The 26,009-nt window shown below is 41.4% G+C and overlaps 1 protein-coding gene across 9 annotated transcripts in view; it reads left to right on the forward strand.

Annotated features, from left to right (window-relative positions):
- Positions 1 to 26,009, forward strand: part of LOC125463560 (myosin-1B-like) — a 104,390-nt gene that overhangs the window by 41,501 nt on the left and 36,880 nt on the right. For all 9 annotated transcript variants that reach the window (XM_048554931.2, XM_048554940.1, XM_048554938.1 and 6 more), the window contains 2 exons: positions 10,584 to 10,733; positions 18,877 to 18,933. The gene's annotated coding sequence lies outside the window, so the exon portion shown is untranslated. The remainder of the gene's footprint in view (positions 1 to 10,583; positions 10,734 to 18,876; positions 18,934 to 26,009) is intronic.

The raw sequence follows: 26,009 nt of genomic DNA on the forward strand, positions 1-26,009 counted from the left end.
ATTTGCATGGTGGATAAATGAGATACGGATAACTGCTTGCAGGTTTAAAAGGCTTCAATCATCACCATTCCAAGTCCCTGAAGAGGAAATAGTCTCATGATGGTATCCTCAAATGAAAACCTTCATTAAGGGTTTGATGAGCAAGCTGGATATGTGGCATCAAACCTGAAGCATTTGGAATATCAACACTACCAGTTGCATGGTGTGGTCCATTCCACTGTAAATGAAGATAGGCATCCATACAGGGCTAACAAAAAATAAGCAATTGTGTCTTTAAGTTTTTAAATTGTGTCTTTAAGTTTCATACACAAGCATTTAAAGTTTATTTTCTGCACTTATGCTGAATATAATTTATAACATGTAATACATATGAAATACTGACACATATGCACAGAGATCCACACACATTATTTTTATGAAGTAGTTGCTCAGAATAGCCTAAAACAAGACAGATTTAATGGGACAAATTATTCCCGTGCTAGGTTAGTTCATGCAGTGATGGAAACTCTGCAATTTGCAGAGACTCAGCACATGTGGAAGAATGAATAGATGAATTGATCAGTACAATATATTAACATTGCAAGATGTAACACAGAATGTACATGTTTAGTAGGTATTCAGTAAAGACAAGATTGAAGTCTGTCATGCTGCTACTTTAGCATGACTTCATTTACACTGATGGCACACACAAATAGTCAGTCAGGTACACTGCTGCAAGTGCATGAGTTACAAAGATTGCCATTACCTCAGGAGTTATAGTGTCATAGATTTGTACAGCACAGAAACAGACACTTCAGTCCACTTAACCCCTGCCAACCGTAACCCCAAATTAAACTTGCTTGCCCTGGCCCATATCTCACCAAACCTTTCCTATTCATTTATTTAGCTAGATGTATTTTAAACATTGTAATTGGGCGGACATCGTCCACTTCCTCAGGAAGTTCATTCCACACGTGAACCTTTGTGAAAAAAATTGCCTCTCATGTCTTTTTTAATTGTCTCTCAATGTCACCTTAAAAATATGCCCCCTGGTCTTGAAACCTCCCATACTAGGGAAAAGGCACCTACCATTAGCCCTATCTCTACCCTCATGATTTTATAAACCTCTATAAGGTCACCTCTCAAACTCCTACGCCCCCATTGTACCACATCAAATCATCAACAGGAGAGGAGCAAATGAAAGTACAAACCTATGTTATATGCTAACTTCAGTTGTAACACTGGATTCAGAATTTAACATCTTATTCTTGCTATCCTGCACAGAAATAGAACTCATTATCCACAGCATTGGCCTTTCTGGCTCCATTGCGACCAAGATTGTAGGAGTCAAAATTGCTGGAAATATTTAGAACAGCTGATGATTTACTGCAAAAGTGAATTAACAGCTGCCTTATAAATGGAAACTATCACTTGAGCCGCAGTGACATTTGAATTACTAGCATGCTTTGAAAGTGTAAGCTGGCAATTGGGTTAAGACGAGGGAAGAGACTACAGATAAAGGAAAGCAAACCAGATTTGATGTACCACTATCAAACAAAAACCCTGAACCACAGTTAATACTTCACATAATTCAGTCTAGATTTAATTGGGTAATTATATTAATTATTTTGGATCTTGAAAATCAATGTCATGTTTCAAAGAATGTCTGTTAAAAATTGGACCATAGTATTTCTTCCTTGGTTTGCGTCATGCTAAAATTATGACAAAATATTCTGACATCTTTTATTAACAAGTTGGAATTGAAAATAAATAAATCAGTTTTATTGCTGTAAGTGATCTACATTCTGACAGAGATTACAAGATAGAATACTATAGCATGTAAATGTGCACCAAAGTTATGAAACAAAAACAGATAAATAGATAACATCAAATGTTTTGCAATGCTTTCTCATGTTGCTGTCCCTTCAAATGTTCTCTTTATGTGCCTCTTCCTCTTCTTGATTCTATGCTTCTCTGGCTTTTACGCAAAGTCCATCATCAATTTGGAATTATTTACATAGTTTTGTCTCTTGTACCATGCAAATAATACCTCCTATGTGGATGAAAGCAAGATCATGTCACAAGACATGACACAACATGTTTACCTTTGACAGCATTTTAACTTTGAAAACGTCCCAAATTACTTTTCAACAGCATAATGAAAGCATTTAAACTAAGCCATTGGAAGAATTATTAATAGGAAAAATTGAATGCTTAGCCAAATTGATGTATTTTAATGAAGATCTGAAAGGAAGAGAAATTAGGTTTGTATAGCAAAGATGATTAGCATATATGCGTAATAATGCTGATAGTGTAAATTCAATTTCCGTACTGGCTGAGGTGATTCCATGAGCCTATTGTCTTTTACTAGCCCTATGTATCAGGATGTCATGGAAAGATTGCAAGCGATATAGATATGCGGAGACCCATTATAAGCAATGATTGGACAACCAACAGCATAACTTGAAGAGAGAGAAATAAGGTGAAGGAGATGAAAGGGTGAAATGATTAGTGATCGGCGGAAGCATTGTTAACTTCTGATGGGATGATGGGTGGGTTGGTACACAAGAGAATCAAGTTAAAGGAATGTAGAGTTCAAGGTTTGGAGAGTAATTGTAGCATGGATAGAGATTACAGAAATAGGAAAGGGCCAGTTCATTAGAAGGATTTAAACACAAGGACAAGAATGTAAAATTTGAGGCATTGGAAGATCATGTTAAATTTAAGTATGTAAAATCAAGGTTGGTGGGAGTACACTATTTGTGAGAGAAGATACAGAACGTTTGGCTATGCTGAAGTCTAGGGAAGGAGAAGAGTGGGAAGCTGACCAAGAAAGCATCAGAATAATTGAATCTAGACATTATTAAGGTAGGGGTAAAGTTTCAGGAGCTGGATGGTGTGAAACATCATATGGCATGGAAGCAAGTAATGGAGAGGATACTGATTTTTTGATAACTCACCTTGGGATCCTGCAGAATGGTAGCTCAGGTTAGCCTGAGGTAATCACCTCAGAAGGGAATGAAGTCAACAGTGATGCAGAGGAAGGGACAAGGGTGTTATTTAGCTGGAGAAAATTGAGGGTCACACAAGACTGACAAGACAAAGGCAGTGTGAGAGACCTTTTAAGACGTGGTTGAGAAGGATTTTTATTTTCTCTGAGGGTAATTAGTCTATGAAATTCTCTTCATCAGAGAGCAGCACATGATTGGTCATCAAATCTATTAAAAGCTGAGTTTGATGTATTTTTGATAGGTGGGAGAGTCAAGAGTTATGGGGCGAGAGGTGGAGTCAGACAGGAATTTGGAATTGAGACCACAACCAGGTTAGCCGTAATCATACTGAATGGCAGAGAAGGCTCAAAGAATGGAATGGCCTCCTGCTGCTAAGTCCTATGCTTCGATACAAATTTGGACCTTGGCCTCGATTTCAACCTTGACAAAAATTGGAAAGAAAGTGTTTTTATAACTTTTGTGACATTTTTGTGAATTATTTCCATTCTGCAAAAGCCAAGTCACTCACACAGATGGCTGAAAATAAATTTACCAATATGTAATTTCCAATGTGTAGCTATGGACGTAAATTCAGATAATATAAGAATAAGAGATAGCCTGACTACAATAAATCAACACAGTTTTGTCAGCCAAGAGGGGAAGGCATGTATTTATATCCCAACTAACACTTGTAACAAACATCCTGCAGCATTTCAAATAAAATGAATTACTTTGAATTGCAAATATTTTGTTGCCAAATGCAGGTACCCATTTCATACAAACATCAATGAAATTAGCTTGGGCTCAGTCTTTCATCTTGAGGTAAGAATGTAACTAATTGTGACATCGGAATTGAAAGATCAGAGAGCATTTGCATTCAAAAGATCAAAATGGATAAGGTATGTAATAACTCCACAAAGGCCGGCATCCCATCACCAAATCACCCTTTATTCATGCATGGATAGTACATGACACTCACCCAGCTAGATCAGAGATGGCTCTTAGAGTGAACCGCGGAAACTCTTGTTTATATCTGTCAGCCAGAACTCCCTGACTTTTTTTTATTCATGCAAGGGCTGAGGGAATCGCTGGCTAGGCAGCATTTATTGGCCATCCCTAATTGCCCACAGGGCACTTAAGAGTCAACCACATTACTGTGGTCTGGAGTCACATGTAGGCCTGGTAAGGATGGCAGTTCCCTTCCCTAAGGGACACGAGTAAACCAGGTGGGTTTTTCCAACAATTGCCAGTTAATTCCAGATGCTTATTGAATTCAAATTCCACCATCTGCCGTGGCAGGATTTAAATTTGGGTCCCCAGAATGTTATCTGAGTCTCTGGATTAATAGTACGGCAATATTACAGTAAGCCATTGCCTCCCCTGGACCAGGTTAACAGCTCCAGTCTGAGAACTCATATCCTATGAAATCAACCTGGCTGACATTGTTCCAATCACAATATTTTTTCATTGTAAAAGTGCTGAATAAACTTGTAGTGAGGAGATATATTTGCATTATCAAATCCCAGATGTCCAAGTTCTTTAAGGACCGCAACTTTCCCCCCACGGTGATCGAGAACGCCCTTGACCGCGTCTCCCGCATTTCCCGTGACACATCCCTCACACCCCGCCCCCGCCACAACCGCCCCAAGAGGATCCCCCTCGTTCTCACACACCACCCTACCAACCTCCGGATACAACGCATTATCCTCCGACACTTCCGCCATTTACAATCCGACCCCACCACCCAAGACATTTTTCCATCCCCTCCCCTGTCTGCTTTCCGGAGAGACCACTCTCTCCGTGACTCCCTTGTTCGCTCCACACTGCCCTCCAACCCCACCACACCCGGCACCTTCCCCTGCAACCGCAGGAAATGCTACACTTGTCCCCACACCTCCTCCCTCACCCCCATCCCAGGCCCCAAGATGACATTCCACATCAAGCAGAGGTTCACCTGCACATCTGCCAATGTGGTATACTGCATCCACTGTACCCGGTGCGGCTTCCTCTACATTGGGGAAACCAAGCGGAGGCTTGGGGACCACTTTGCAGAACACCTCCGCTCAGTTCGCAAAAAACAACTGCACCTCCCAGTCGCAAACCATTTCCACTCCCCCTCCCATTCTCTTGATGACATGTCCATCATGGGCCTCCTGCACTGCCACAATGATGCCACCCGAAGGTTGCAGGAACAGCAACTCATATTCCGCCTGGGAACCCTGCAGCCATATGGTATCAATGTGGACTTCACCAGTTTCAAAATCTCCCCTTCCCCGACTGCATCCCTCAACCAGCCCAGTTCGCCCCCTCCCCCCACTGCACCACACAACCAGCCCAGCTCTTCCCCCCCACCCATTGCATTCCAAAACCAGTCCAACCTGTCTCTGCCTCCCTAACCGGTTCTTCCTCTCACCCATCCCTTCCTCCCACCCCAAGCCGCACCCCCCGCTACCTACTAACCTCATCCCACCTCCTTGACCTGTCCGTCTTCCCTGGACTGACCTATCCCCTCCCTACCTCCCCACCTACACTCTCTCCACCTATCTTCTTTACTCTCCATCTTCGGTCCGCCTCCCCCTCTCTCCCTATTTATTCCAGAACCCTCTCCCCATCCCCCTCTCTGATGAAGGGTCTAGGCCCGAAACGTCAGCTTTTGTGCTCCTGAGATGCTGCTTGGCCTGCTGTGTTCGTCCAGCCTCACATTTTATTATTATAAAGGCACTGAGTGTGCTGGTTAATCTTTAGCTAACTGGCAGCAGTAATAAGTTCTCCGCCTCCCTGACAGTCAAAGTGCTTTATTACCAATGATGAAGCAAATCATTGTACCGTAACATCAGCACTGTTTAGACAAAAGTAGTTCCTTTGATAAATCAATCACACAAATGTATACCAATCATACTAATATAATGACACATTTAAAACAGCTTTGGTGAAACACAATTTATAGCAAATACAGTGATTCAATTTTGTTTTCCCTCATTTTTTTGGTTCTGTGCAGAGGTTAAAAACAATAGAACTGGCTAAATAAAGGCACTGGCCAGTACTTCAAAATGGATACCCTGATTATTTCCATGTATAACTTTTTTATTCGTTTTTTTTCCTCTGAATAACCTTTTCTTTAATATTCTAGTCTTTGGTTTGGATTTCCAGTGTTTTTTAATCTGTTTATTTTACACAGGGATGGAGCTAATGGCTGCCAATGGCCAGGCATGTTTAAAGTGAAGGAAGCACATTAAATATTTCTGATTTCCAGCTTACTTCCTTCCGCCCATCTGCAATCTGTTCCCTTTAATACAAGGATGGGTAATACATCACCTCGACCATCCTTGAGTATTGGCAGGAGGGTCTGAGTGCAAGGACTGTTTTTAAAACTGCTCTAATGTTTGAAAATACAGAAAGATAGGGATGAGAAGGAAACACTGCACGTATTGGTGACATCTCCCATTTCATGCACCCCAACTCTTTGTTCTTCCACACTTGCCCTCCAAAACCTAATCCCCATCTCTACCATGCTGCACTCCATAGATGATCCCTTCCCTTCAGTCACCAACTCTCATCTTTCTTTCTGGAGATGCTTGCAGTCCTGGCTGTGTCCACTGCTGTGAGTTCTGGCGCTGCTCAGACCGCTAAACCATCAGTCAATCAGTGATAATGGGAACTGCAGATGCTGGAGAATCCAAGATAATAAAATGTGAGGCTGGATGAACACAGCAGGCCCAGCAGCATCTCAGGAGCACAAAAGCTGACGTTTCGGGCCTAGACCCTTCATCAGAGAGGGGGATGGGGTGAGGGTTCTGGAATAAATAGGGAGAGAGGGGGAGGCGGACCGAAGATGGAGAGAAAAGAAGATAGGTGGAGAGGAGAGTATAGGTGGGGAGGTAGGAGGGGGATAGGTCAGTCCAGGGAAGACGGACAGGTCAAGGAGGTGTGATGAGGTTTGTCGATAGGAAATGGAGGTGTGGCTTGAGGTGGGAGGGTGGGATAGGTGAGAGGAAGAACAGGTTAGGGAGGCAGAGACAGGCTGGGCTGGTTTTGGGATGCAGTGGGGGAAGGGGATGAGCAGGGTTGGTTTTGGGATGCAGTGGGGGAAGGGGAGATTTTGAAGCTTGTGAAGTCCACATTGATACCATTGGGCTGCAGGGTTCCCAAGCGGAATATGAGTTGCTGTTCCTGCAACCTTCGGGTGGCATCATTGTGGCACTGCAGGAGGCCCATGATGGACGTGTCGTCTAAGGAATGGGAGGGGGAGTTAAAATGGTTCGCGACTGGGCGGTGCAGTTGTTTATTGCAAACCGAGCGGAGGTGTTCTGCAAAGCGGTCCCCAAGCCTCCGATTGGTTTCCCCAACGTAGAGGTATGGGTTTGTAAGGTGCTGTATAAGGATCTTTGGTGAATTTCCATAGTGCCTTTAGTAGATAGCACACACTGTTGTCCTGCTGTCGCTTGTGGAGGGAGTGAATGTTTGTGGATATCGTGCCAATCAAGAGGGCTGCTTTGTCCTGGGTGGTGTCAAGGTTCTTGAGATTGTCAGGCCTGGACTCATCCAGGCAACTGGAGAGTATTCCATAACATTCCTGACTTGCAGCTTTTAAATGATGGATAGGCTTTGGGGAGTCATGATGTGAGTTACTTGCCACAGGATTCCTAGCCTCTTACCTACTGTTGTAGCTGATGTATTTATGTAGTGAGTCCAGCTAAGTTTCAGATCAATGGTAATCCAGAGGATGTTGATAGTTGGAGATTCGATGATGATAGCATTATTGGGGCAGTGGTTAGGCTGTCTCTGATCGGAGATGGTCATAGCCTGGCATTTGTGTGGCATGAATGTTACTCGCCACCTGCCAGTCCAAGCCTGGATGTTGTCCAGATCTTGTTTTATTTGAACACGGACTGCTTCAGTGTCTGAGGAGTCACGAATGCTGCTGAACATTGTGCAGTCATTAGTGAACATCTCCACTTCTGATCTTATGATGGAGGGAAGGTCATTGATGAAACAACTGAAGATGGGTCAGTCTAGGATGCTTCCCTGAGGAACTCCTATTGTGATGTCCTGGAGTTGAGATGACTGATCTCCAACAACACAACTATCTTCCTCTGTGCCAGGTATGACACCACCAGTAGAGAGGTTTCCCGTTCATGCCCATTGCTTTTAGTTTTGCTAGGGCTACTTGATGCCTCACTTGGTCAAATGTGGCTCCAATATCAAGGGCTGCACTCTTGTTTCACCTCTGGTATTCAACATTTTGTCCATATTTGAAATAGCTAGTTGCTGTACATAGGTAACAATTTGATTATTCCTAGACCAGAAGTGTAACTCGGCTACACTGAAAATTTCTGCCATCCAGAAAGTGTATTTGGATTGAACGCTGGTCCTTACAAATCCTCAAAACTGACAGGACCAGCCCATAGCTTCCGGGCTCTGATTCCTTGGATTTCCTTCACTGGCCAAGTAGCAATTTTGAATATATAATATTTGTGAGCTATTTGTGATATCACCCTTGTGGCTGCTGAGCTTTGAATTTAACTAATTAATAAGTTCAGTTGATTAACAAAATATCTGAAATATAATGTTAACCTCTGTAACAATGTAACAACTATCATTGATTGTTGTAAAGCAACATATGGGTAACTAATGCCCATTAGGGAAGGAAATCTTACCCAGTCTGGCCAACATGTGTCTCCAGGCCTATTGCAATGTAGTTGACTCTTAACTGCCCTCTGAAATGGCTACCAAGCTATTAAGTTCAAAAGCAATTGGTGATAGCCAACCGATGTTGGCCTTGATGGTGATGCCCAAATGCCACAAAACAATTTTTATGAACTCCCATGTGTAAGATTGAGCAAAAGTCCCCCATCATCTAAAATACTGAACCAAGCTCTAGACTTCTCAAAACTTTTTAAAAGTAAAGGGTTCACCAGGGCTTAGCTCTGGGAAAAATATACAAACACAGAGATGGCTGCATGGAACCATTATTCAAATTATTCGAACAAGAGCTTTTAGACATGGACCTGTTCTGATCAAGGGATCCAACTGCGAGAACCTCAGCAACCAGGTGCACAATTATACTATATTTTCATCATTGGTGAGTGAAACTCCTGTTCCGACGTGGCTAGCAGGGAGTGAGAGATGGGAAGTGCCTGTACCTGGAACCCCAAGGTTAGGAAGCCTGAGTAGTTTCTGTGAGTGAAACTGATGTTTTTTTTTAATAGTGCTTAATCTGTGTTTAATTTATTTTATTACTGTCCTCAGTATAATTGATAATGTTAATTTCACTGCTTAGTGTTATTACCCATGTTTCTCATATTATAGTTAATACAGTGTGGGGCTGGAAGAACACAGCAGGTCAGGCAGCTTCAGAGGAGCAGGAAAGTCGATATTACGGGTTTACATCCTTCATCAGGATATTCTGTGGGAAAGCTGTTGGTGCAGAAACTTCAGAGATAGTAGGAACTGCAGATGATGGAGAATCTGAGATAACAATGCTTAGAGCTGGATGAACACAACAGGCCAAGCAGCATCAGAGGAGCAGGAAAGCTGACGTTTCGGGCCTAGACCCTTCTTCAGAACCTTGTTGTTGTAAAAGGCTCTCACCTCCGATCAGATCAGGGCTAGCAGTTATACAGACTGTCTGTGTGGTTATCTCCCCTCAAATCGGAGTTGTCTATTGTGTTCCTGGTGTTTTCTTTTGAAGTTGATTGGCTTCCGATTGTCAAGAGTATGTGAAATGGTTTTTGATTGAAGTTGAATGTTTGGTATCTGTACTGGCCCCAGACTGTTTATGCTGATTGAAGGGTGTAAACCTGAAACATGAACTTTCCTGCCCCTCTGATGCTGCCTGACCTGCTGTGTTCCTCCAGCTCCACACTGTATTGATTCTGACTCCAGAATCTGCAGGTCTTGCTGTCTCCTTTCTGGTATTATACTTACTTTTTCTTGCATTCAAATAAATCCACCTGTCCTGAAACACCAGTCAATTACCTTGTTCATTTCACATTCCTAAATATGTCCAGTGTCTAGAACCAGGAATCTGGGGGTGATTTGAACCAACTAAAATCAACAAATTACTGAGTGCAAACCAGAATCTTACACGTCACCTACATAAACTTTAAATACGTTGTCTCTTTTCGTTTGCTGTAAAAACAAGCAATGCCCCAAGAAATGCACTGAACAAATGGAAGCAGTCCAGAAACCAGTATGAATGGGACATGAATGTGAGCTTGTTGGTGGTACACTCTTCCATTGTAGCTAAGGATTCCAATCATAGGAAAGCACAAATTTCATAATGACATGATTGCATTTACATTTTGACTAAGGCTTTTTCTCAAGTTTCCATTTGTCTCTCAAAATTGGATAATACACTGAAACATTGCATTTCCAGTACTATTTAAGAGGTACTCATCACAATTGTGCATTGTATGTGTTGGTAGAGTTTCAGACATGAAATTGATACTTTCTGAGCATGTACAGCTTACGGTTTCCTAACGCGATTCAGTAGGAATTGAAGTTCCTTTTATCCTGTGAGGGTTGTCAGTTTAGTGACGCTCTTTAGGTGCTACTTCAAGGAAATTTCACTATTAATTATAAACAATGATCCTTTTCTGATCCATCATTTAGGTAATGACTCATGTAAACAGCAGTGAGGGAGGTCAATCTTGAGTTTTCCCATTCCCCGGAATTAAAAATGGCAAGGACAATTATTGCCACTATCACGGTGGCTGCTACAATCTTTTCGCTGGGCACGTCACTGAGCAACTGGAGAATCAGGTATGCCTATTAAATCTACAATTGGGGTATTATGATGTGCATAGGATATGGTTTGCCATTACAGAACATTAGTTTGGAAGAGTTAGCACTGGACATGCTGTGACCAGGAAACTATCAAAAATTTATGAGCATTCTTGTGATTCTAAGGGTGGTATGTGTTATTCTCCAACCTCTGTAAAATCATCCTGCTCTGCTGTTATTCTGATTTCCCCATTGTCTGAAGTTGATCTCCTCCACAAACCATGCATTAACCATCCAATGGCTTGAGGGCCTTCCAGGCTGCCTAATATGGAGTTGACCCAAAAGCATTGGTTTTCTTGGAGAGAGATAATGGGAACTGCAGATGCAGGAGAATCCAAGATAACAAAGTGTGAAGCTGGCTGAACACAGCAGGCCAAGCAGCATCTCAGGAGCACAAAAGCTGACGTTTCGGGCCTAGACCCTTCATCAGCGAGGGTCTGATGAAGGGTCTTGGCCAGAAACGTCAACTTTTGTGCTCCTGAGATGCTGCTTGGCCTGCTGTGTTCAGCCAGCTTCACACTTTGTTATCTTGGTTTTCTCGGAGATACTTGATTTGCATCTAGAACCTGACAATTATATTCCAATGAGCTCCCGCCCTCAGATTAGACCAAGTCTCCCTTCCTCTGCTGCCACCCATTCAACTCCACTTCAAATAGAGGCCAATCTTGGGATCATTTTACTCTGCAATTGCAATTTCCTATAGGACTCTCAGGGCCTGCTTGTGTTCGCACAACCTCCCTCTTCAGTGTTTCCTGACCCTGACCACCACCTTCTTGTTTTCCCAGACCCTTAGAATTCCCACAAATTACTGTTAAACCCCAAATGAATATTGTCAGATTCTGGGCCACTTTCATTGCTCTCTCAGATGTGAAAGCGATCCAAAATTAAGAAAGAAAAGATATACATAATGCGGCTTGCAACCATAGGCAGCTCAAAGCACGTTGCACACAATGAACTTCCTTTGAAATTTAGTTGCTGTTGTATTGAAGGAAATGCAGCAGCCAATTTGCAAACAGCAAGGTCCCACCAACAGCAAAGTGACAGCTGTCATAGCAAATAACTTTCTTTCTTGTGACATTGATTGATGGATAAATATTGGATAGAAAATTGTCAATAACCAACCTATTCTTTAAAATAGAACGTGGCATATCTTGCATCCATCTGAGCAAGCTGATAGGATCTTAGTTTAACGTCTGATTCTAAAGGCAGCTCTTCCAGCAGCATTGTAGCACTTTTGGTCACATCAAGGAGTGTCATTTTTGATATTTTTGATTTTTGATTTTTGATCTTGCATCCTGGAGTGAGACTAGGGCTTTGTGAATGAGAGATGAGAATACGACTTGGGTGTAGAACTCCTGGTCTGTTAAAGCACTGACACAAAGTATGCACAAAATATCTATTCACATACATTCATAAAATTACTTAAAACATACACCTTTGCTTAGGTATTTTACTTTCACATTCATGATGGAGCAGCGAATTGAAATTTAAATGCTTGTGTATGTACCATTAAGCAAATGAGAGAAACAGAAGCAAGGCAAATAGGCGATCAAGAGCCACCAAAGAGGTAGTAAAATTGTACTTCAAGAATTATTAAACAGCTTATTATGAATGTGACCTGATGAATGTGCTGAAAGTCAATTCCCATTATTCCACCAGACCCACTGTCAGTGTAAATGTGTTGATTCAGTTATCAAAATGACCAATTGCTTCTCTTTAAATATTACCGTCCAGGCTACAAGAATTAGGCTTCTTTAATAATCTTAAAATAATCAGTTTTTTTAATGAACAAAACTTACTCTTAAAGCAAGTGGCAAACTCTAGATAATACCTTGGCTCTGATCCAGAATTAAAACTCTATGCCTTAATCCCACACACACACAGACATACTCATACAACATAAACAGGACAAGCTTATCCAGAAATTATGATTTATTATGTAGGAGTGAGCAAAAATTCACATTTTCTGCAATACTTGGATTGTCAAAAACTTTTCAAAGAAAGGGGTGGCTGGGCTGAGCTCTGGAAAAAATTCACATTCACAGAAATAATTGCCTGAACCATTGTATTACTCAGAATTCTAACTTACACCTGCATCCTAAAAGAACAATCGATCAGACCTCACACTCCAGACTGGAACTAACTTTTACAGCCAAAGTATTATGCAACATATATAGATATCGGACAACTTCGATCAAAATATAATTGCACATACTTGTTAGCTGCTGGGAAGCCAACTGTGTTCACCAGTGACATAATGGCAAGTGCAGATTTAGTATAATTGCAAGTCCCTATCTCACCTGAGACAGAGCTATCTCCTTGAGAGTTATCCTCATGCTAAAGTCCAGAAGAGGCATCCTAACAAGCTATGTGCCCGAGAGCTATCCCTACAGCTATCTCCTGAAGAGAGATCCCAGGCAGCTATCATCCTGAGAACAATTCCCCTAGCGGCTATTCCCCAGGGGGTGTTCTAAACAATGATCTCCAGCAGAAGAATTCCAACAGGTAATTCTGGCAGCAATTTCCAAGAGGTCTCTCTGGAAGAGGGATTCTGACAGCATTTCTGAAACCTTCTAACACAGGCCTGTTCTGAGCCCACTGACAGCTACCAACTACAACCAGCAGACCTAAGTGCCAACAACCTCCAAAACCACTGTCCTGACTGACACCACAAAGTCTCAGAAACATTCTGAGTCAGAGAATTATAGAGTTATATAGTTATAGAGCATAGAAACAGACCTTTTGGTCCAACCAGTCCATGCCAAACATAATCCCTTGGTAAAATAGTCCCAGCTGCCTGCTCCTGACTGATATCCCTCCAAATCTTTCCTATTCAAATGTCCATCCAAATGGCTTTTTAAACGTTGTAATTGTACCTGCATCCACCACTTCATCAGGAAGTTCATTCCACACGTGAACAACCCTCTGTATAAAAAAATTGCCTCTATGCCTTTGTAAAATCTCTCTCCCCTTGCCTTAAAAATGTGTCCCCTAGTCTTGAAATTCCCCAGCTTAGAGAAAAGACAGCTACCATCAACTCTATCTATATCTCTCATTATTGTATAAACTTCTATCATGTCACGTGTCAGCCTCCCATACTCCAGTGGAAAAAGTCTTAGCCTATATAGCCTTTCTTTAAATCTCAAACCTTCCATACCCAGCAGCATCCTGGTAAATCTCTTCTGAACCCTCTCCAGCTTGATAATATCCTTCCTATAACTGGGCTACCAGAACAGGACACAGTATACCAGAAGAGGCTTCACCAATGTAGTGTACAACCCCAACATAACATCCCAACATCTATACTCAAAAGGACTGAGCAATGAAGACAAGTGCGCCAAATGTGTTTTTAACCATCCTGTCTATATGTGATGCAAACTATAAGGAATTATGTACCTGCACCCTTGGTCCCTCTTTTCTATAACCCAAGGACCTACCATTAATTTTATAACCCCTACCCTTGTTTGTTGTACCAAAATGCAATTACTCGCATTTGTCAGGTTAAAATCCAACTGCCACTTTTCAGCCCATTGACCCGTTTGATCAAGATCCCTTGGTGATCTTAGCAAACCTTCTTCACTGTCTACAATGTCACCAGCTATGGTGTTATTCGCAAACTCACTAACCATGCCTTCTATATTCTCAGCTAAATCATTTATATAAATGACAAACAAAAGAGAATTCAGCACTAATCCATGTGCAACACTGCTGGTCATAGGCTTCCAGTTCAAAAACCAACCCTCCACCATGATTCCCTGATTCCTGCCATTAAGCCGATTATGTATACAATTGGCAAGCACATCCTGAATTCCATGTGATCTAACTTTACTAAGTAGTCTACCTTGCGTTGTCAAAGGCCTAACTTAAATCCAAATAAACAACGTCGACTGCTCTGCCATCATCAACCTTTTTGATAACTTCCTCAAACAACTCCATCAAATTTGTGAGATCCAGCACACACAACCACCAGAAAGTAAGGAATCCTAGTACTCAACTGATAAATCCAATACCTGTCCTCCCACGTCAGCGGACTCAACCCACACTGAAGGCCTACACAGTCCAAAGTCATCATTGAAGCATTGGGTATGGCAAGTGGCAACAGCCAGCTGTACTTCAAAATTGCATTTTTTTCCCAGTGGTGAGTTTAAACCCCTGAGGCCCCAAGTTTCCAACTTAGGGAGGTGAAGGTAGGTGGTGACAGTGCAGGGAACGCCAAGGGTAGGAAGCCTGATTAAAGTTTTCTATGATTAACACTGCTGTTTAGTTTTAATAGTGTTTAACCTGTATTTGGTTTAATAGTGTATTTAATTACTGTCTTCTGTAGAGTTGATTATGTCAATTTCACTGCTTATTACAATTGCCTTTATTTCTTACATTATACTTGCCTTTTGTGTTTAGTAAACGCAGAGATTCTTTAGCCCTGAAATACCTATCTGCTGCCTTCTTCATTTCACATTCCGAAATAAGTCTCGTGTCAGAACCAGGGATCTGGCGGTGATTCAAACCACCTGAAAATCACCAAATTACCGATCACAAACCAAAACCCTAAAATTTCAAGAAGGCAAAAACAAATAAAAACTAAGGGGCAAGAGTTTGGAAACAAAGGATAAAATGTGATAATTTCTTCCATCTGCTAGATTTCCTTTAATTGAGCTGAATTGGCGACAACTGTAGATTGATTGTAGATGTCATTTTCTGAGTCAGATCAACTTGAACTTGAGTCTCTGAGAATTGGTTTTGGTCCATAACTTCCAGCTCGATAAAATGGTTGCATTTGGAAACTGAATTGGTTTCCAGAAACTTCTATTGAGCACAGAATTTCAGGAGAAGCCTGTTGCATCAAGCCTGCCTTCTTTATTCTAACTCCTTTGGTTTGGAGAAAAGAACCCCAAAGTCCATTGAGGGTTGCTGGGCAACTTCAAGCAAATAGGCCCCTAGTCCTCTCAAAGATCTTTTTTTCCAGTAACTAAGTCAATAAACACATCTCTTAGCTCGTTAAAACTTTGCGTAGCTGTTTCTTTGAGTCACCTGATTTTCACAGAATTTGATGGCTTACAGCATACATTGGCTTCAGCTTGTATAAACACTTTTTCAAACTAGAGAATGTTCAAATAGTGCAAAATGTTCCAGTATTTCCCATATAATTTTTAGATGTAAGTATGTATTCCCAAACAACTGGTAACACATGGAGAAGCAACATTGTAATTAATTAATCACTCAAAAATTTTAGACATAGGATCATAACTGCATCTCATTTTCTCACAAAGTTGAATAATATGCATGTAATGGAATTGAAAACCCTCCAGGAAGCCTGGGAGCTCTAAAACTTGGATATGGGTTGTCTAGCCAGTACTGTGAGAAGCTCAGATTAATAATCAGCAACGTCCATGAGAAGAAGTAGGTCTTTCAATTCATCAAGTTTACTCCACTATCGATAAGATCGTAGCTAAGTAGATAATCCTCACTAAGATAACAAAGTGTGAAGCTGGATGAACACAGCAGGCCAAGCAGCATCTCAGGAGCACAAAAGCTGACGTTTCAGGCCTAGATCCTTCATCAGAGAAGGGTCTAGGCCCGAAACGCCAGCTTTTGTGCTCCTGAGATGCTGCTTGGCCTGCTGTATTCATCCAGCTTCACACTTTGTTACCTTGGATTCTCCAGCATCTGCAGTTCCCATTAACTCTGATAATCCTCACTTCCATGTTTCCCCACTCTGGCTTGAATTCCCATTTTGAACCACATTTCCAGATACTATCACTCAGCCTTTGTCTCAGTCTCACGCAGACAATGTCTCCAATCAAATCGACTTTTCTCCTTACTGACCAAGGAGCAACTTCTCAAACACGTTCGCTTCATCAAGGAATTTATCAGTGAACTATGTGACTTGCTAAAGTTAGAACTCAAGCCTCGAATCCAGGTCACAGAATGCACTGCTGTTGCATGTCATTGTTATTTTGAACATTCATGCCATGGGATTCTTTCAGTTCGCAGTAGGCGACATAAGGAACATCTCTCAGTGTGCAGTTCATTGTCTTTCAAGTTGACAGCGAAATAGTACCCTTGTACTGGAGTTCATCTGGTCTGTCCAGTTGAAATCATAGAGTCATAGAGATGTACGGCATGGAAACAGGCCCTTTGGTCCAACTCATCCATGCTGACAATATGTCGAAAATGAATGTAGTCCCATTTGCCAGCATTTGACCCATATCCCTCCAGACCCTTCCTATTCATATACCCACCCAGATGCCTTTTACATGTTGTAATTGTACCAGCCTCTACCACTTCCTCTGGCAGATAATTCCATACATATATCACCCTCCATTTGAAAAAGTTGTTACTTAGATCCCGTTTAAATCTACCCCCTTACCTTAAACCTATGCCCTCTAGTTTTGGACTCCCCCACCCCAGGGAAAAGACTTTGTCTATTTACCCAATCCATGCTTCTCATGATTTTATAAACTTCTATAATGTCACCACTCAGCCTCTGATCTCCAGTGAAAGTAGCCCCAGTCTATGCAGCCTCTCTCTGTTGCTCAAACCCTCCAACCCTCGCAACGTCCTTTTAAATCTTTTCTGAACCCTTTCAAGTTCAGCAACATCATTCCTATAGCACGGAGACTAGAATTGCATGCAGTATTCCAAAAGTGGCCTAACCAACATCTTGTGCAGCTGCAACAAGACCTCCCAACTCCTATAATCAATGCACTGACCAATAAAGGCAAGCATACTGAATGCTTTCTTCCCTAGCTTATCTATCTGCGACTCTACTCTCAAGGAGGTATAAACCTGCATCCCAAGGTCTCTGTTCAGCAATACCACAACACCTTACTATTAAGTGTATAAGTCCTGCCCTGATTTGCCTTTCCAAAATGCAGCACCTCACATATATCTAAATTAAACTCCATCTGCCACTCCTCGCCTACTGGCCCATCTGATCAAGATCCCACTGTACACCAGTGTAACCTTCTTTGCTGACTACTACATCTTCAATTTTGATGTCCCCTGAACATACCTCCTATGCTCACATCCAAATCATTTATATGAGTAATGAAAAGCAGTGGACCCAGCACCGATCCTTATGGCACACCGCTGGTCACAGTCTTTTCTTTTCTAATCCATTTCAGTACAAGTGGCAGATGAAGTGTGTGTATGTGTGAGTGTGGTCTGGAGGCTAGGTGCTGGTGTGGATTGGGTTGGAAGGACTATTATTTTCTTCTATTTCTTTATTTTTTGAAATTTCTTTTCCCTAAGAGTTTGTAATTACTAATCTGTACTTAATTACCTGTGTACTTAAGTTGGCACTGTAAATGGTGACTTGTAAATTTTCATTTTAGTCATGTGAGTACATATAACAATAAAGCAAATTCTAACACAAACATATCAAGGGTTTTATCAAGGCACCTCAATAAGATCAAGAGCTACAGTCAGAGCAAAGCAGGAGAGATGCTAAGCCTAAGATTCAACTCCAAGCTGCAAAGTGCTAGATCCTGCAGACACATTGCCATATGTTCTCCGTATCACCAGCCTGGCATCTTTACCAATCACATCTTCAATAACCATCAAGATTATAACCATGGACGATGCATTACACAGTCCTGTGCTCACTGACCTGTCAGCAATAAGACATTTATCATCCTGCCAGCTTAATACCAGCTGACAGGCTAATGGATGACAGCAATCATTTCCTCTAGCATTGACTCATGATTATAGCTGTGTATTGCTGAGATGCTCCTGGTTATTGCTGCCTTTTTATTGCACCTTGTAGATGTTGTACTTTCATTGTTCCTTATTGTCTCTGCTGAGCTGAATCACTTAACTGCTTGTTTAAGTTCTGTTTTTGCTTCTTTCTGTTTGTATCACTGTAGTGATCAATTTTCCAGAAAATTGTTCCAGATTCCTAATCCATTTCAGTACAAGTGGCAGATGAAGTGTGCGTATGTATGAGTGTATGTTTGCCTGTACATGTGTGTGCATTTACATGTGTGTGTGTGTGTGTGTGTGTGTGTGTGTGTTGTGTGTATATATAGGTCCTGAGTGGTATTACTATTATCCAAACAGCTGATCCGTCATCTGATCTCTGGTTTCCTTGCCTCCTGTCCCCTGCAAATGTCTTATGTTCCAGGAAGATTCCACCCAGGTGAGCAGGATCCTATTCGTTGGAATCCTCACATGTGTAAAGGTGAGTGTAAATTGCAGACCAAGTGTGTGCAGCGCAGACACCTCCAATCTTTATTAGGTATAGTGTAGGATTACACTTGGCCTGTCCAAGTACCTATGGTGTGCACTTTATTAATCAATGGGAATCGGAGGCAAACTCTCTGCTGGCATGTAGCAAGACAGTTGTGGTTTTTGGAAGTCAGTCATCTGAACTCCATGACATCGCTGCAGGAGTTCTTCAAGTTAGTGTCCTAGGCCCAACCGTCTTCAGTTGCTTCATCGATGACCTACCCTCCATCATAAGGTTAGAAGTGGGAATGTTGCTCACTCAGACTCTATGTGGGATTTGGAAAAGAAAATATTGAGAAATTGTTTAGGACTGATGGAGTGACATTTCATAGCCTTAATAGTCCTTTCATTGGCCTTCCAGCCGAAAGTTGAGTGTGGACCATAAATAAGCCATTATTTTTCAGTCTGAGTGCCTGACAAATCCACCATTGACAATAGTTGGACTAAAATAAGACTAATAATGAAATTTTGTAAAACTGCAGATGATGAAAATATGAAAGAAAAGCATAAAGATGCTATCAAAAACCTGCAAGTCTGGCAGCATTTATGGATAGAGAAACAGGGTTATGTTTTGAATCGATTTTTGTTGGTTTAATTCAGGCTATAGATATAGTGGCAAAAATGTACCATAAGACCATAAAATGTAGAATTAGGCCATTCAACTCATTGAGTCTGCTCCACTAGTTGACCATGGCTGATGTGTTTCTCAACCCCATTCTCCGACAACCTTTGATCCCCTAGAACCTAGCTATCTCTGTCTAAATACACTCAATGATGTGGTCTTCACACACTTATATAGCAATGAGTTTCACAGATTCACGAGTCTCTGGCTGAAGAAATTTCTCCTGAACTCAATTTTGAAGAGTCATCCTTTCATTCTGAGTCTGTGCCCTTGGGTCCCAAGCTCTGTTACTAATGGAAACATCTTCTCCACATCCACTCTTTCCAGGCCTCAGTATTCTGTGAGTTTCATTGAGATCTCTTCCCATCCTTCCAAACTCCATCAAATACAGACCCACTGTCCTCGACTGTTTTCATATATCAAGCCCTTCATCCCCAAGATCATTCTTGTAAACTTCCTCTGGCTCCTCCAAAGCCAACACATCTTTCCTTAGATACAGGGCCGAGAACTGCTCACGGTATTCCAAATGTGGCCTGACCATTATTTTATACAGCCTCAGCTGTACATCTCTGCGCTTGTATTCTAGCCCTCTTGAAATGAATGCTAACATTGTAAAGTGCATAACTCTGCCCTTTCCCATATCGTATTGCATCTGCCATTTCTTTGCTCACTCTCCTGGCCTGCATAAGTCCTTCTACAGCTTCCCTGCTTCCTCAATGCTACCGTACCTCCACCTATCTTTTTGTCATCTGCAAACTTGGCAATAATGCCCTCAGTTCCTTTGTCCCAATTGTTAAAGTATAACATGCTTAGTTATGGTCCCAATATTGACCCCTATGGAACACTACTAATCACCAGCTGCCAGCCTGAAAAAGACCCCTTTATTCCCACTCCCTGCCTTCTGCCAGTCAACCAATCTTCTGCCCATGCCAGTATTTTACCTCTAACATTATGAGCTCTTATCATATTTAGTAGCCTCCTGTGCAGTTCAAAGGCCTTCTGGAAATCTAAATTGAACATATCCACTGGCTCCCCTTTATTTAACTTGTGCGTTATCAACTCAAAGATAGAGCCATGCTGACTCAGCCCTATTTTATCATGCAACTTCCAAGTACTCAGTAATCTCATCCTTAATAATGGACTCTCAAAGCTTACCATCAACTGAGGTTTAGCTAACTGGCCTATAGCTTCTTGTCATCTGCCTTCCTCCTTTATTAAACAGGGATGTTGGATTAGGCATTTTCCAGTCTTCTGGGACACTCCCTGACTCCAGGCATTCCTGAAAGATCTCCACAAATGCCTCCACAATCCCCTCAGAAATTTTTTCTGAAGAAGGATCTAGGCCCAAAACGTCAGCCTTCCTGCTCCTCTGATGCTGCTTGGCCTGCTGTGTTCATCCAGGTCTACACAATGTTATTACACAAATTGGGCCTGTTTTCTCTCGAATTTAGAAGATTATCTGATTGAAATCTTCAAGTTATTAGCAGGGAAAGACAGTCTAGATAAACTATTTCCACTGGCTGAGGATTTTAAAACTAGGAGACAAAGCGTAAGTATTAAGGCCCAAAGTGTTCAGGGACATTGTTAGGAAGCACTTCTACACACCATGCGTGATAGAGGTTTAGAACTGAGAGTGGATTCTTAATCAGTTGTTAATTTTAAATCTGAGATAAGATCAAAAATCACATGACACCAGATTATAGTCCTGCAGGCTTATTTGAAAATGCAAGCTTTCAGATCTCAGCCCCTTTCAACCTTGTCCACCCCAGTCCAACAGCACATCAAATCTGAGATAGAATTTTATTAAGCAAAGTTATTAAGGCATATGGGTCAAAGACAGTCGTATAGATTTAGGTCACAGGTCAGCCATGACTCCATTGAATGTAGAACAGGCTCAAGGGGCTGAATGGCTGACTTCTGTCTCTATGGTTCTATAAGTTATGCACAATGCAACTCTTTATGGCCTAACTCCCCAATTGCAGTATTAGCTGAAATGTTTGGATATCGTAATGGTGTACAGCTTTAATTACATCATCACCATGGCATGAATTTCCAGCTAATTTGTCCCAATTTTATCTTGAGCTAAATTTCATATTTATTTATTGAGATATTGACTAGAAAGCTAAGCACATCCCTCATTCTGGAGAGGTAAAAGCGAGCTGCCTTCTTGAATAGTCACATAAAGATACCCATTCTTGGACCCTGAAAAGTAATAGAGGCATTTAAATTGACAGCTGCTCACACCTTGGATGTCATATGGAAAGCAAATCTGATGACAGACTCTCACAACAGATGATTATTTTAATAATGAAATGGGTTGCCAATAACCCTCCTGCATGCAACCACCCACCCCCCAAACAACTGATCTGAAACATTTGGCTTTTGCAAACATATAGCTGTAGAATCATGCAGCATGGAGACAGACCCTTCAGTCTAGCCAGTCCATGCCAATCATGTACTCCAACTAATCTAGTCCCACCTGCCTGTGCTTTGTCCATATCCCTCTAAACCTTCCGATTCATGAATTTATCAAAATGTCTTTTCAATGTTGTAACTGTACCTGAATCCATCACTTCTTCTTGCAGTTCATTCCATACACAAACCACTGTCTGTGCAAAAAGCTGCCCCTTGTTCTACTTGAATCTTTCTCCTCACACCTGAAAAATATTCCCCCTAGTTTTAGACACCCCCATCCTAGGGAAAAGACCCTTGCATTCACCTTATCTATGAGCCCCATAGTTTTATGTTCATATCAAAATCAGTGACATGCCTTGAGATATCTAAGGGAATCTCTGCAGGGACACCTTAAAAGTTTATCATTTTTCCTGAATGCTCTTCTGAATTCTGCTCTAAACTGAGCTACTTTTAGTTAGGTAAAATGTCAAGAGACAGGGGGTAAAACACTTAAACATAAAATCCCTGCGGTGTGAAACATAGAATCCCTTTGGTGCTGATGCAGGCCATTCAACCCATCAAGTCCACACCAACCTTTCGAAGCATCCCACCCACACCTATACCCCCACCTTATCTGGGTAATCCTAACATCTCCTGTGACTAATCCACTTAATTTGCACATCTCTAGACACTATGAGCAATTTAGCATGGCCAATCCACTTAATCTGCACATCTTTGGACTGTAGAAGGAGACCAAAACAAACTCACACAGACTCAGGAACAATGTCTGAAATTTACATAAACAGTCACCCAAGGCTGGAATCAAAGCCAGGAATATTAGCTAAGAGTACCATAGTATATTTTGGATGGTGTTTAATCAGAGAGATTAAAGATTTCTGTGAGAGCAACATATTTACTCTTCAGATGACAATTCACTCTCATTTCAGATGGCAGTTGGGTCTCTGCTGATTTTCCAAATGCCCTTGTTTTTTTAGCCTTGACCTGTCCGTTTCTTACAATAGGATTGGTCCTAAGTTGTCAAAACCATCAGATTTAAATTCAATTGTTTTTCAGTCTCTAAGTGTCTGGTTTAAATTAATTGGCTGATATTCAAACTAGTTGCCATAACAACAAACAGAGGATTGCTTGGGTTGGCAACCACACATCTGCAGACCTTTTTTTTTCACCAAGCCTAGAAAAAGCACATCAGCTTTTAAAAGGATCATGCACTCTTCTCCTCTTTCATATTACAAACATCAAATTCTAATATCCTGCATTCCAATTAACGATGATTGTAATCAACTTTGCAACATAACCCACCTAGCCTGCACATCCCTGGACACTAGGAGAAATACATATCAGTTAAAATCTAACAGAAGGGTAGATCAGGTTCAATAGATTCAATGATCTTCACAAATCACTGTGCATGATATAATGCAACTATTCTAATTTTGCACAGCAAAAGTTGGCTTGAAATTCTACACATCTGACCTGTTACAGAAAATGCTGAAAATGCTCAGCTGATCATGCAGCATCTGTTGATGCAGAAACAGTGTTAATGTTTGATACCAACTGGAAAATTTTATAGAGATGTAATAGGTGTTAAGGCATTGCAGTGATAAGGAAAGATAGGGAAAGGAAGAAAGAGCAAGAGGAAAAGAGTCTTATACAATGGAAGATTGTAGTGATGTGTTACAGGTCATTGAGGGGTTTCAAGTCAATGTGGCAATATGCACTTTTAAATAAAAACAAAGAGTGCTGGAAAAATTCAAATGATCAGGCAGGTACTCCATTTATTTTATCTCTGTTTCTTGCTTTAAATGTTGTCTGGCCTGCTGAAATTTTCAAGCATTCTTTGTTCTTACTTCAACAGCACTATCAATATTTTGCATTTGCACTTTTACACACATGTCACAGTCTGGAGCAATGAATAGCTATCAACTTTATATAGGTAGTGACAGTGTTTTATCTGCCTATGGATAGTGATAGTGTATGAAATTTCCCTCCATCACGAACTAGGAGCCTCTCCCATTCTTACGGCCTTATAGTAGTATGTTTTGAATGAGTTAAGGGTTGATACTTAACTTGTTTGGTTGCATTATGAATGAGCGAAAACAGAAAAGGAAGCAATAATAATGATTCAAAATTGTTGAACTCAATAGTGAGTCTGGAATGCTGTAAAATGCCAAAAAGGAAAGACGAGGTGTAGTTTCTTATGGCTCCCTACATCTTCGTTGGAACAGTACAAGAGGCTAACGGCAGAATGGTCAGTTTAGGGCTACAGTAGATAACTAACTGACAACTGACCAGAAGTGTGACAGCATAATTACAAATTGAACAAAGGTGTTGCAGAAAGCAATTATCCAACTTGCATTTGGCCCTCTCATTGTAGAGAGATTGAGTTTTGAGCAGTGAGTACAGAATATTGAATTGAAAGATGTACAAGTAAATCGCTGGTTCACTTGGTTAGACTCTTTTAGGTCTTGGACAATAAGAAGGAAGAAAGTAAAAGGGAAGCTGCTACATCTTTTGTGCTCACAGGATAGGGGTTAGAATCCCTACGGTGTGGAAACAGGCCCTTCAGCCCAAAAATCGACACTGACCCTCTGAAGAGCATCCCAACCAGACCCATCCCTAACCCTCTCCTCTGTAACCCACCTAATCTACATATCCGTGAAAGCCATGGGCAATTTAGCATGCCCAATCCACCTAACCTGTACATCTTTGGAACATGGGAGGAAACTGGAGCACCTAGCAGAAATCCATGCAGGCACAGGGAGAATATGCAAACTCCACCCAGACAGTAGCCCAAGGCAGGAATTGAACTTGAATCCCTGGTGTTATGAGGCAGCAGTGCTAATCACTGAGCCACCTGTGATTGTTAAGGCTGATTTTATAGTGAGCTCGAGAGTCAGTGAGGGAACTCTCCCTTCTGAAGGTTGACAATAGAAAAAAGGGAAAACATGTTTGTCACTGACATCTTGCTATAGGTAGCGGATATTGCAGATGCTGGTCTCTACAAAATGGAGCTTGGTGAAATGAAAGGGTTAATGGTTCTGAGAAAGTAGGGAAGGGATGAGAACAGAAGCAGGTGATGTGCAGGTCTGAGGGTCGGACTAGCCATTACAGGAGGTGTTCGTCAGTTCAGAGAAGAGACATAACTAGAACACCAGAATCAAGAGTTGCATCACTAGAAAAGAAACAGAAAAACTGGGAGAAAAACATTAGACCATAAAATATAGGATCAGAATTGAGTACCATTCAGTTCAAAGTTCGATCATGCCCAATATATTTTTCAATCCTATTCTCCAGCTTTCTCCCCATAACCCCTTGAAGAACCTATCTATCTCTCTCATAAATACATTCAACCAATGACACACATGACCTTCTGCAGCAAGGAGTTCCACAGATTCATCACCTTCTGGCTGAAGAAATTCATCCTGATCACTGTTCTAACAGATTGTCCCTTCACTCTGAGGTTGTGCCCTTGGGCCCTAATCTCTCATACTAGTAGAAATATCGTCTCCAAGTCTACTTAATCCAGACTTCTCTATATTCTGTGAGTTTCAATTAGATCCCCCCTCATCTTTCTAAACTCCATTGACTACAGACCCAAAGTCATCAACCTAATAACATAATACAATAATACAACAACATAAAAGAATTCTTACAGGAAGAGATGGCTGGCGGGAAGCATAACCAAGGTGGCTGTAGTAATCAGTAGGCATCTTGTAGAGATTGAGTGAGTGCCTTGAAAACAAAGAGTCACAGATGCACCAGTAGGAGATTGGAGGCAAAGTAGATGACATTGTTCGGTTTGGGGTGAAAGGAGGAAGCAGTACTGATACAAACAATAAGGTGCTAGAAAAAGGAATGAAGTTCATGAGCTGGCTATTGCTGTCAAAAGAAGAACACTACACATAACCCGCAAAGGAGAGGTTTAGCTATGAATAGTGCAGGTTGCCGTAGCAACACTTTTATCCTGGAGAAGTTGTTCAATATAGGAACATGTT

This window comes from Stegostoma tigrinum, chromosome 22 (assembly GCF_030684315.1).
Source record: "Stegostoma tigrinum isolate sSteTig4 chromosome 22, sSteTig4.hap1, whole genome shotgun sequence".
Classification (NCBI taxonomy): Eukaryota; Metazoa; Chordata; class Chondrichthyes; order Orectolobiformes; family Stegostomatidae; genus Stegostoma; species Stegostoma tigrinum.